The sequence below is a fragment of the Passer domesticus genome, chromosome 1 (assembly GCF_036417665.1).
Source record: "Passer domesticus isolate bPasDom1 chromosome 1, bPasDom1.hap1, whole genome shotgun sequence".
Taxonomy (NCBI): domain Eukaryota; kingdom Metazoa; phylum Chordata; class Aves; order Passeriformes; family Passeridae; genus Passer; species Passer domesticus.
Window position 1 is genome coordinate 31,981,702 of NC_087474.1, and position 14,361 is coordinate 31,996,062.

The window sequence follows — 14,361 nt, forward strand, 5'->3', positions numbered from 1 at the left end:
ATGGACTCGTTATTTCTATGTGAAATATGGTAATTGTAGCATAATTTAAATAATTTTGGAAAAATTATCAGCTCTGAATAAAGAACACAGTGAATGAAGAAGTAAAACACAACTACAAAGTAGTCCTGACAACTCAGGAATGTGAGTCAAGTGTATCGGAAAGTATGGAGATTTGGGAAAATTGGTTTCTGTACAGAACCCCCTTCACCCCTCCCAAAATAAAAACTCCTCCAGGCTACTTGCTAATACAGTTGAATAAAATCTGTTTCTTTATATAGCTTGCAGCATACAAAACTTTGCAAAGAGAGTCAAGAGTTGCCGGAAGGGATGAGTCAGTGACTTAGAGAAGGAAAGAGGATTGTGCACACGTGGGCTAGTGGCCGTGACGCAGCAGTCCTTTCCTGTAGGACACGGCAGAAGTGCAAAACAAAGGAGACCTGGAGTTTGTAAGCAAAGGGACACACTTTAACAAGTTAAGCCAATTTATCTGTCCGTGGAAAATCAACATGCATTAAAGCCCCAAATGGCTGTCCTTGCTTGGGATTAAAGTGGTCCTAATGTGACTAAAGTGGTCCTCAATCCTTGAGGATTTATTCCTTGATGAAAGAGTGCTCTGAATTGATTCAAAGGCATTTTGTAGAATAAAATCTAAATGTGCAGGTTTCTCCCTTTTCAAGTTATGTCAACTGACTTCATACTTCTCCTTGACTCACCATGACGTTGCTGATTTTCCCCATGAAACACAACCTTAATTTGAAACATGAACATTTAGAGTGACAGGACAGAACTAGTCTTGGGAAAATTGCAGCTAAGGACTCTATTGGGAGCACTGGAGGCTGAATAATATAATTCAGAGAACAGGTAAAACCAGGGCAAAAACCTGACTTGCCATGAGATAAAAATTTCTAGGCAAAAGCCCAGAGGTAGCCACTCTGGGCCAGCAGCATGCAAGACAATGATCCCAGGGTAAGCCACCTTCACCACCTAGGAATCACCTTGTGTTTTAGCTGCAGTAAGCCAGCCAGGGCAGATTTGCCCTTAGTTCAAGAAATTTTGTCATGTCCTTTAGGGTGGAAAGGAGAGAGTTAGGGTTTCCCGAAGGTATTTCACCACTCAGGGTTAGTTTAGTTGTAAGAGAATCATGATAATGCTTTGAGGGAAAAAGCAATCCCTGCCATGGGCACTTCCCCATCTGACACAAAACACACTGCAGTACTTAGAGATGAGGAGAATTACATTCCTCCTGATTTCCCCCCGCAAATCCATCTCTGCAAGGCCTAAGAAGATAAAGCCAGAGGAAGGCAGGACATGTGGATCTCCAGGGCATATCCAGCTTTCAGCCTTCTGCATTCAGCTTCAAGATGGGATGGGATGTCAGCACCAAATGCGTCAGCTTGTGCAGAGCAGCACCCGTCTGCCAGACCCTGGACATGCCTGTGTAATTTTACACAGCCCCAGCAGCTGTTCCAGGCCAGTGGCTTCTTATGAACAGCCAGCAAATTAAAATTGACATAATTAAGGGAGGAAAATCTCAATCCAATCTCAGTTTCCAAGGACACTGGCAGAAAGGAGAACATGGGGATTATTCCTGACACGTGCACACCTGCTTCACTCTCATTTTAAAATCTTCCATTGAAGAAAATACAAAAGCATTTATTTTCCAATGAGGAAAGCAAAAATTCTGACACTGATAGAAACCATATAGTCTGCCTCAGTCTTTGACTCTTTTGGCATGCTTACCCAATCTTGTAACATGCATTTTCTGCAGCTTGGGATTGTCTATGGTCTACTTGTGCTATCAGTCAGAGCAAAGCTTTTCTGCATTCTGACTTCTGCATGAGCTGAAGTGTGGGAAGATATTTCCATCTCAGCTTCATTAATGTTGAAGAATTAGGCCCCAGGCTCTGCAGATCAGTTGTGCTGGCCTCCTCTAATAGACAAGCAAAAGTGTCCTATCAGTGCTCTTATGTAACTATATAATGATTTCTAAGTAAAAGATATTTGTCTGGCAAGTGCTGGGCAAACTTTGGTGGTAAAGGAGGCCAGGTGAATGCACAGGTCTAGCATAAAAATATCTCTGAACGACAGTACCAGTGACACACAGCTTGAGTGCTGAGTTCAACAATCACAGTCTTCTCGGTCCTTAAGACAGATAGTGAGACAAACACTTCAGGCAAAACACTGATGTACAGGTTCTTTACAGACAGGGGAATAAAACATTTGCTGGCAGTCCCAATGCACAGTGGGGCTTCTCAGCCACAAATTGTGAGGGATGCTCTGGATCTGGTCTGTTTTTCATGGGGTGGGATGTTACTGGGCCAAGGTAATCATATGGGAATGGAAACTTCATTCCATCATGCTGTAGCCTGCTGGTGTGATAATCAGGACCAAAGGGATAAGAAACATCAGGTAGGAGGCTATACAGGTATTAATGTCTGTGTATGTAAGACACAAAAAAGGAAAGAAGACTTTGTTTGCTATGTTTCAAGGTGAATTTGTCTGGTCTAGCAGCAGTGAGACAGAAATCCTTACTGATGCACTTACCTGATCATCCAGTGGCTGCATCCCAGCAGGTCTGAAAAGAGTCTCTAGAAAAGAAGAACTGACAGAGTCAATGAGAAATTAGCTGCATTTTTGCACAAACAAAATAATGTAGAGACAGCAATATGAAAATGCAGGAGATAAAATGAGGTTTGTGCTGCTGCAGCACTCCTTGCACCCTTGCAGCTAGGTTAAATCCACAGCCTGCGAAATCTGGTGAGCTGGCATTAGCATTCAGCCTCTTTAAAGCAGAGCTTTCTAATCCAGCTGTCATGGAGGTGTACGGTCATACCTGCTCAAGGAGATGGAGAAGGGTGAAGAAGACAAATGGAAGTGGGATGGGAGCAAGGAGAATGCAGACAGGACAGACTGGCAGAAGAAAAATGAGTTTCAGGTATGAGCTAAAGCCAGTGGACATAATGGTGTTTCCTATGAGTCTTTCTTTTTCTTAGCAAAACTAGGATGACAAAATTCCATCTCTCAGGAAAAAAAAGAAAAGAAAAAGAAAAAGAGAATGCTGTTATGTAACAGAGCACTTCAGCAAAAGGTAAAAGGTAGAGTTATGTTTGTAAAGCTGGACTCTGAGTGACAGCTTGGCAGCTTGGCACTTCTGGCATCAGTACCGAAGTGCAAACATAGCTAGAATGGCTTATTGCCTCTTTTATTGGTTTGGGTTTTTTTTTCTTTTTCAACAATAAGGTCTGATTTCAGATTTACTGGAGGAATCACATTGATTTCTTGTTAAGGCACTGTTTACCAAACATGATCTCAACACAGGTTTTAGACAGCATATTCTTTACAGACTAAGTACTTTTCTTTTTTTGCCTTTAGCTTTTTCTGACTTTTAAAAAATAAGTTCACAGAGCAAGCAGAATTCGACCTTTGCTGCTTAATACACCTTGGAGTGTAGTCCACAAACACAACACTAGCTCTGCCCTTTTCAAGGGCACTCTGCCCAGGGTGCAGCACAAAACTGCCCTAAGGAGGGCTGAATCTGGGTCCAAATCTTGCAACAAACAGCTTCAAGAATAAATCACAACCATTTTTATCTCATATTTCTGATAATTCTTTAAGCAGCAAATGTCTGGAACACTTGCAGTAAGTCCTGCAGAGGACATTGGTGAAGGTTAAGTAGAGCTACATTATTTTGGACAATGAGTTTATGAGACACGGAGATGAAGACATTACTCTCTTTTTTTTTTTTAACTGCCCATTATATCACTATGTCTAAACATCAATTGCTGTTGTCTAGAGGAAGGTGATTTACCTAAAGATAAATCTAACAGCCTGTGACCAGCAAGTTATCAGCTCAGTGTTAAATTAGATTCTCAAGTTTATTTCTGCACGGCAAAACTTGCAGTACCGCAGTCATATGATGCTAAAAAGCATTTCTTGTCATTTGGCTAAAGGAAGGTGAGTGTTCCCTGTAAAGAGCTTCAATATTGAGTCCACTGACAGTACACCCAACAAGCAGGCCTTGTGCTGCTTGAATCATATCTCATGCATAGTTAAATACCAGGATTGCTCATTTAGCCTCTCATTTGCCTCTGGTTCTAATAAGCCAAGCACTAAAGCTGATTTATAGAATTGCACTCACTCAGTATGAAACTTGGCACAATAGTCCTTCTTTCTCAGGACAGTCAGAGCCTGGCATAACAACAGATTTCCAGCAATCAATCAGAAAGGTGATATACTGTCCTACCACATCAGGCCTAGCTAAACCCATGAGCTCTCTGAACAGTGTTTGGAAGTGCAGGAGAGCCTTTGCTGACACTTTTCTAATGCAGCTTTTTGAAGAACGGAACCTTGACTCAGCTTGAAGTCGAGAGAACAGAGCAAAATCAATAGCACTGTTCCTGGTGCTGGACAAAACACTGGCTATAATGACTTCAGAGCCTCCCAGGCATTCCCAGGAGCACTTGACACATGCTGCTGCTTCAGGACCTCACACAGGCAGTTCCCTTAGAAAGGAGGGATCCTGCTCTGCTTAGGCAAAAGAAAGAAACCAGTCAATAGGGAAAAAAACAGTCAATACTCAGATCAATGTTCCCAGGCAGCCGCCGCCTCTTCTCTCCTGGAGGAGTTGGTGGGGGGTCAAAGATGCAAAGGTCTCTTGGCCTCGGTGTGTCACCCATGGCTGAACACGTCCTTTGGAAGGCCATGGAACACCAGGCACGGATTGTTAAGAGGCAGGCTGAGCTGGTGAATCACCAGGGGAAGCGGTCAGTGCTCTCCCCCTCAGAAACACTGCCTGTGTTTCCATGCCTGGACACAGTGCCTGCCTGTGATGCTAAGTGCCAAATGAGGGGAGGCATCCAGGGCAGTTTCTCAGCTGAAGGACTTGGCTCTGATGCAGTGCTCTGCTAATGCAGCTCTTCTCTCTTTGCTGCCAATGATAGCTCAGTAAGAATTAGCCTGAAAATCTGTACAGCAAACAAAATGTTTGTACAGCACAGGTGCACCTACCTCTGAGAGTGAAAAGATGAGCAGGCTTAGAATGGAAGAGAATAGCAGAAGAGAAGCCCCCATTTCTGCTGCCACCTGGGAGTACAGAAACGTTGCTTCCTAAAGGAGCTTTTACTTGACTGCTAAACATCCTTTATAACCAGGCCATTTCCTAAGCACACATTTAAGAATAGAGGAAGCTGATCAGAAATGAAGATCAGAAATGAAGATATGAAAAAGAAATGAAGTCAAAGACCAAGTAATGTTCTTGGCTTGTCAGGCACAAAAACCTCTTTAAAACTTCATTTCCAGTTGAAATTAAACCTGTGCTTCAGATAGTCCTAGACTTTTATTTATTATCAGAGGATAGAAACTTTCTGTGTATTTATGTATAGTCAACATTTTGGTTATTACTGAAATGTAGGCCAATATTATTAAAAGGAACACAAACAGAACTTGGGTAGTAATTTTCCTCCTCCATATTTCCAAAACAACTTTAATCAGAAGATGACACAACAGGACTATCAATTTCAGCAATGAAAGATGCTTCCACAAATTGCTATTATTTTATCAGTTTGAAAATAAGTCTTAGCTAAATGAGCTATTTAGTGCTACCAGTGCTGTTCTATGCTCTGAAATTCCTCCAAAGAAAGGGGAATCATGGGTGCTCTTTTTCTTCTGTATAAGAACAAATTAAAGAAATTAGAGGATTCATATCTTTATGGACAAATAAGATAAAATCATATGAAATAGGACATGGTTTGCCTAGGCATTTTGGTAAGTATGGTTTCAACTGAATAATTTACAATTGTTTCAGTGTATATGTAGTCCTGTTATGTATATCCTATTACTAATGAAGTAACTACATAATTAATAATATGAAGCTTCTCCACAGTTTTCAGTTGTTACCTCTCAGTTATTGCACAGAATGAGACCATAGGCATGTGAAAATGCTCAGCTGAAGAGCTGATCAGAGTGAAAATTAGACCCCATTCCTGCAGCTGCTGCCTGTGGAGGCACAGCAATTCACTATTGTAATATTGCTTTTTGCTGTAAGATTACTTTTTTTGAATTTTTATGGACTTTCAGCTGTATGAGTGCAAGATCAGGCAGCTTTTCAGAAGGAAGAAAAAAGAGGATGGTGTAGGCTGTATAGAAAGAAGTAGAATCTAGGGAGAGAAGCAAGCTGTTAGTCACTTACAGGGCAGAATGCTTGATGGGCCAAACACCCAATAAATCAGAGTCAATAACATCCTAGTCCTGCTCTGATTCTTACCTTCTTTTTCTCCACCACCATTCTTTTATGTCTAGATAAGCTTTCTGTAGTCTTCTTCATGTCTCACTCTTTTAATGGAAATTCTTCCATTCTTTTAAATTGGATTTGCTTTGCTCCTTCTTAAAGCTGCCTGCTTTTCCTATGACTGTCCTCCCTTCAGTGCTGTCTCCCTGATGAATGTAATCATGTCTGATTCCCTAATTTTTGTGTGAGCACTTCAGCAGCTTTCCTTTTCCTTGATTATCTCCAGTCTTTTGTTCCCTTCTTCCTGAAGAACGGGAATTTTGGGGACCTTCTTTCCACAACAAAGCCTCTTCACCAGCTCCTCAGTCCCTTCCACGTTTCCCTTACTCCTTTCTGCAACTGAATTTTCATCCATTTATATAAGTGCCCATGCATTTCTCCATCTAGGCTCTGGATATGGAACATACCAAAAACAGTTGCATAACTTGTTCTTTCCCCTCCATACACTTCCTAAATGAGAATTATGTAGTCAATTTTTCAGTGACTCAAGGAAATTTTGCTTGTTTTGGTGACATTGCAGCTGGGTCAGGGATGCCAAAGCCTCTATTAGTAAGTGGCAGCCAGGACGGACACATGCATCCAGTGCCAGTAGGTGGCCAGAGGAAGCAGCTCCTTGTATTGCTCAGGCAGTTCTTTAGTGCCACAGGGTGGTCTGTAGTGACCATTCCCACAATACAGCTTTTGTGTATTATATGTGTTGCTGCTTAATGGTAATTTTTCTTGAAAACTTTAGTAGAAATTTAGATGTGAGCAAACAAGTGAATATTCCATGCACTTCCAGTTCCCACTGTTAACTGGCATAGTGCCCTCTGCCTTCCCTCCAGAAACTTCTGATTTCTTGTCCCCACTCTTCTCTCAGTAATGTACTGAGAAGCAGGTTTGATTTTACTCTGGCTTTGCTCACTTTCCTTCTTTCTTCTCAAATTTCTTTAAACTTCTTTTTTTAAATCCTCTTTAATATGACAGCAAGAGTGTCCAGCTCCATTATAGAAAAGGCTGGTGGCTCTGTTGAGATCTGGTGACAGCAAATGAGGCTTGCATGACTTCTCTAATTGCCTGGGAGAGAAATTTCCCTTATGCCACTTGCTCCCAGGTCTGGTCACAGCAAAGGCAGGTCCTGGTGTCTCTGCAGCACCTCAGCCATTGCAGCTGCTGAGAGGCTCTCCTGTTTTCCAGAAACCCCCTGGGTTCTCTTAGGTATGGCAAGGTGCCTTTGGTCTCTGCAGCCAGGCAGAACTAAATAAGACATGGAAAGAGCGTGTCTGCCTTTCCTCTCATTTCCCAGCCCCTGAAGCTGCAGGGAAGGCTTGCATGGTATGGTTATGTGCCCCTTCTGTCTGTCAAAGGTCTTACCTGTACATCTTGCTGTCTGAAGAGGCCAATTTGGAAACAAATAATTGCTGCAGGACTGGAAGGGGCATCAAACCAGCTACCTCTTGTACTTCCCTGCAGGATTTGAGTTCAGATTCCTGTCCACTTCAGATTCATGGACTTTCTGTCTTTGCCTTCTCTCTTTGAAGATCATGCACTTTACCTGAATCTAAATATCCTCTGTTTTGCCCATCTTGAGTCCAAATTCTTTCTCCTCCCCCCTGCTTTACACCAATCTACATTTACATTGAGCCTAACATTTATGCCTCATTTGTGTCACTATAAAACAGAAGAAAATCAAGCCTTACATGTGTAAGCAAGAAATCCTCAGAGAAACAATAGCATTTCTACCCACTCTGATTTTCTTTTCTTGTAAGTAAAAGATAATTCAAAAAGACTAATTAAAATTGATCTTGATTTTCTGAAACATTGAATGATGCTGCTCTAAATCAAAATTATAGCAGCTATCTTTTTAACAATCATGAGATTGAAGAGAAAGAAAATAACTGTCAAAACAGCTAAAAAAATATTATCAATATTGGTTTGCTGGCTCAGAAAACAATACCAGTCTTTGAACTGCGGAGTGGTATATTCTTATTCAGATAGGTGGCTTGCAGCAATCCAAGAAATCTATTCTACTGTTCCCAGAAGGATAACGTCACAAAAGCTAAACCTCAGCATGGCAGTGGCTGTGGCAGCAGCCTAGGACAGGACTCACTGCAGGCTACATAGAAACAAGAGATCATCAACAAATCCTGCCAGGGCTGAAGGAAGAAATTATGAGCATTTTCAGGTCTCATGTATAGAGATGAAGATGGAGGAGAAGCAGAAGGAAAAAGTACAACCCTCCCCAGTCCCAAAATTTAGGCAACTGTAAGCAAAATTTTAAGTCACAAAGTAGCAAAATGTAGAATATGTTTCCTTTTTTATGGTGACACAAAAAACTCAACCCTACCCATCCAAAACCCAACACACCAAAAAACTCAAACCAAAACAGTCCCCCAGCCCTGCCCCCCACCCAAAAACTATATTTTAGAAAGATACCGAGCAACATAATTAGCTAGGAGACACATTTGTGCCTTTACTTACATATGAACATTAGTATACACTAACACTCAAAAAAATGTCTTTTTAGAATGAAGAAAATTCATGCAATAACAATTCTTTATACTAAGGAACACTCCTGTAATTTTAAATGCTTTTAGACCTGCTGCCCTAAACCAGCTGTCATTGCATTTTATTTGAAATATTGAAGAAGCTGTTGTCATTCACTGAAATATTTGCCAAAGTAGAGCTTGCCTTCCGGTAAATAATAATTTTTAATGCTGCTAATGAAGTCATGCTCTGCTAATGCATTTGATATTTTTCTTGGAGTGAGAACTAGAGCTTTCTGCATTTCAGTCTGTAGCTGTTGTGCCATCCTTTTAGATTTTTATAGCTACTTCTAAGTTGTAGAGTAGCCATTAAACTCAACTGCAATGACAATTTTGGAAAGATAGTAATATTGTATGCTGGAGACAATTCACAAAGCCTTTATTGCTTGAGTGCTTAGAAAGAGAGAAGCACTGTAATGCCTAAATCCCACAAAAGCTGATTATTTTCTTCCTGAGCTTCAGACACAAATCAAGAAAATGCATCTGACTAGGAGGAAAGGAGCTGCAAAATCAGGATTGCTGAAAACATTGTCCTGGGCTACATATCTTTATCCTACATCCTATTTATGAGTTCTGAATTACTAGGCATCATTACTTAAAAAAACCCCCATCACAGCATCCAATCTGATGATGCACTGATGTAATCATTATTGAAATAATTTATATGCTGCAGACTTTAAATTTTTTATTCTCTAAAAGTTATCTTCTATATCTTTATCTTCTATAAACTGTGAAGCAGCAAGAGACTACAGGACACACACACACATATATATATATATTTGAGATAGTAATCAAGGAGCAAACAGCAGAGCAAAATGAAGACAAGGCTTCATTCAAAGGGAATGGAGAAACCACAACTTTTTCAGAAGGAGCTGGGCTGGGGGTGGTGGAAAGCTCAGCATCCATTCACAGTAGACAAGCTCATCCTGAATGGACTATTTAATGCTGGATAAATGAAGGATGAAGAGTTGATCCCTCTAGGGATATAAAGGACATAAATCCAGGATTCCACATATAGGAAGTCTTTTTAAACAAAGTTTTTGCTTCAGTCATTAAATTAGCTTTTCTTGCTATATGAGATTCAATAAAAGAGCAGCAAAATATTCACTTCTGTGTAATTATTGGGCTGCCTCCTCTATGTCTTCCATAACATGGAATTCAAATAAGGAATAGAAATATTGGCCTCTAAGCCTTTCTGAGACAGACTTTGAAGCTACAGAGAAACAATTCAGGAAAAGACAGAATCATAGAAGCAATCAACACTGAAAGACAAAAGCCCAAACCTACAAATATATATAAAAAGATATATACACATATATAATATATGCATACTAGTCTGGCAAGACCCTATTGAGAGCCTTAATAAGTGGTGTATACATGTGAAATTTCCCCAGATGTGGTTCTCATTTTAGTTATGATGGCAGGGAAAAAAATCAAGGCAAATATGGAGAATAAATCCTATCCCATGAAGTTTGGGTGTAGGAGCCAAACTTTAGGCAGACATGGGACACACATCCACACTGATTTATAGTCAACACCCGTGATGTTTTAAGACCTTGGGTTCCCTGAGAGTGACAAGAAATATACAGTCAAATTCATATGTCTGTCTGTTTATACATGTTGTGTAGACTTCCTGGCACTTGCATTTTCTGGAATTAGTTATGTATTGGCAGGTTCCCAGTCTCATATATACATTAAAGCATAAGAAAAAAACCCCATCATTTCTGAATTCACCAAAGTCTATTAAATACTGAGAAAATGCTTATAGTGCTATGTAATTCCTTCAAAGCTTGGCAAGACAGAAAAATTCCATCTACTTGCAAAATTTTGACAAATGTATCTTTTCCCACAGCTAGAAAGTTCAAAGCATATAATTTTACAGTTGTAAGTGGATACCATTCCTGAGAGTAGTGAAAACTCTTCTATTTATAAAATAAAACCCCTACACCACTTAAAACTTGCAACAGAAACAGAGAAAGCCACAAGACTGTACAAACTCAGACTGGTTCTACCTACATTTACTGGAAAAGATGGGCTTAGGTGACAAAATAACAGGCCTTGCTTTAAATGGATTCATGAAAAGGGAGAAGGTCTCCCTCTCTGTGACTGGAAAGAAACTGTGGGCATGAACAAGTCACAGGACAAAAAGAAAGTCTCACCCATATGGATTACATCCACAGCTATGGGAAAGAGCTCTATACATCAGTCAGAGCTCAGGAGCCCCTCTTTCCTTCCCCACCCTCCATGTGTGTGAGAGGCAAGGTCCTCAATTAAATAAAAATAAAAGAAAAATTAACAAGTTGTTGTTGTGTTTATACACAATGTCTCTTAAAAATAGCTTAAACCAAGCATTTGCTGTCTGAATGTTTTAGCAATCACTACAACCTTACAGTTGATTCTCTGGAAAAATGTAGCTGTAATAGCTGTAGACAGCAAAAGAAAACAGAATGGGTCACCAGAGAATCAAACATTTCAGAATTTCATTAATATTTGCTTGTTTTTATATGAAAATCCAAGTTAAATGTTCTCATTGTGCTAAAATAAAGCTTTTGTTTGGAATTAAGCACACGTGCTACTAAAAGTTAAGAAATCTGCCTCTGAAACCTTTTCACGTCGAGTGCTGTCATAAAATGTACACTTTATATTTACTATTACTTTCAGTGACGTTACAAGCTCTTGTATTACATTAGGTCCATAAATAAAGAGAATCTGAGCACATTATCTACACCAATAAAGTGAATATCTGCAGATGAAGTAGTAAGGAATACTTACCCAATAATTACCCTGCATTTGAAGTCCCTCAGGATCAAATTCAAGCAAATAGACAAATAGGAAAACAAAAGGAAAGCCCTTGTGTTTATCGTATTATATTCTTCTCCCATGAGGAAGGGACTGGCTGGGCCTTTCAAAGACTCTCTAAATTAAAACCTATTAGTAGCTCTTGCAAAACAAATGAACAAGTAAACAACACCCAAACAAACAGCCCACCCAGGAAAAAGAAATCAAAACCACTCCCCAAATCTTAGAAGACCTTACAGAAAGTGAGGATCCCAGCAGTTTCAGTTAAAGCAGATGAGTGACTGGATTGCTCCAAAGGTCTGGAGAAATCTAAATATTTCTGTTCTTAGTGATCCTAAGATCCTGTGCTTCTCTTTAAAGTAAGAACCGAAATCTGTAATCCTAAAATGAGAAAGAAAGGATGTTTGGAAATTTTAACAGAGTAGAAAGAAAATTCCCTGCACCTGGAAGACCAGTGGAGACTGCCCCCCTTTTTAAGGAAGTCAAAACTAGTGGTTGTGACCTGGTTACTGGAAGTTCCTGCTGCAGCCATGCAGGAAAAGAAGCTGCACTGAGAGGATGTGAAAGGTAGTAGACATTATTGGTAATGGGAAGGTCAAGACTTAAGATAAATCTGTGTGGAAAAGCATCTCTTGGCATACCATCCCAAACTGCAACCACAGTGCAGAAACTGACAACAGTTTCTCTCTCTCCCTCCGCCTTTTTAGCCACAGTAGCAGAGGGCATGGCACCCAGAAAAGCCTTCTAGAGCTACAGCAAAACACTCCAGCTGCCAGACACCAAACTGTCGTGGGTGCACAGCCTGGGACGGTGCTGTCTTTGGGTCATGGTGTGAAGCCCTGGGAGGGGATTATCCCAGCTCACTCAGGCAGCAGGGGAAGCCTTCATGGAGACCTTTCCCTCTCCTGCTTTCCTGGCAATAGCACCAAGTTGTATACACAGCACTGATTTGATTGTATGAGAAAAATAAAACTAACTGCTTTAGCAAAGGAATAGTTTTCTTGAAATCTTGAGATGATAAAAAAAAAAGGTTATTGGAAACCATTTTCTGAGAGAAAAACATAAATTTGGCTAACCTGATCAGTCAGAGCATCAGCCTGCACTACCTAGAAACTGAAAACTGCTGTTAAAGAGCCAGACAGGCAAAGAGCCAGACAGATGGCACTGCAGTAGATGTGGATTCACTGGGCTTTTTATCTTCACTTCTGGAAACTTTCATGATGACTTGGTTTTCAACTGCATTCTGGATTGGAACAGAGCAGCTGAGAGAACTGTCATCCTTAAATTTAAAATAAAATATATCGGCAATGTAAATGTAATTTAAGCCAAGCTCCCCATCAATACCTTTTATATATTCTGGCTAAGTAACAAAGGCTCTTTTTCATGCTGATTCTACTGTATGACTACTCTCTCCTGTGCTAGAGCCCTGCTTGTTATCTTTTTATCTACAGTATGTTCACTGTATCTACTAAAGATTACTGACCTGTACTTTTCAGGTAAGATCTGAAGCTGGAGCCAAATTTAAAGCTATGCCATCAAATGCAGTGTAACTCAACCATGTTGTGTAAGTGGGGACATTAGGCTTTGGTGTTTCTGAAGAATCAGAGCTGACAGCCCCACAAAACATCATTTGATATGTGCACTGAGTAAACATCACACCATTTCTCAGCTGGCTGATTTGCTAACGTGGGACATATATCAGTAAAACCAGTGGAAGTGAAGTGCAGACTGCTGGAGCCAGGTAGCCTCAATTGGATGACTCCAATTAGCTGAAGCAAAATTAAATGCATCCAACCAAAGAGATACTCACTGAACACACACACCCACTCCCACTAAAACTTCAATTGAATATACACAAGTTTGGGTTTTGTTGCTTCTGGGTTTCCACTGCTTTCCCCTTCATTCTGCAATAGGTAAAATCACAGGTGCATTCTTTGTCCCTGTTGAACATATAGCATGCCACTCTGCACTAACCTTGTTTAATTTCCAATTTGCTTCTCTTTTCTTTGCTTCATTTGTGTCATCTTGATTTCTATCCTATGATCCAGTTCATTTATAGAAGACTACTCTATGTTTTTGATAGATTTTCTGATGTGGAAGTATCTTTTATCTGCAAAGCTCTGCCTTTGATTGCATCTCTCTTTGGGGAATTTTTTCTGATGTGTCACTGGATGCTGGTACAGAGAGAGATGTCATCTTTCTGAGAATTCAGAGTGAGAGCAAACACATATATGAGCTAAATTTTTAATGTCTGATCAAACTGCTCTTGGTAGAGTTAGGCACTGCAAAACAAGCTTAACTTGTAACATACACATTGACCATGAACTGACAGGACAAAAGGCAGCATGGTCTTTTGAAGAGCTGCAAAGGCTTCATTACCAGGTATGTGCCAGAAAATCCATATTGACAGTTAAATTAACATTGACATCCTCATAAGAAATATCCCTGCTAAGTAAAATTCTAACCAAATATTAGAAATCATAGTTTTCCTAGGATCTGCCATAGTATCAATGCTAGTATTTAGATACACATGCATTGTAAAACATCATGGTTTTCATGGTAATTTGAGACTATCACCAAGCTCCATCCATAAAGCAGTATAAAAAACAGACTTAAAAAGTGCATTTTTGCTAACAAAAGTCACAGTGTTTCTGCCTAACAGCTAGTGGAGAAACTATATTACCTGTATATCCATTTAAAGCTTAATACTTCAACTGATGACATCAAAGTGAGCTCCACAGTAGGAACAAA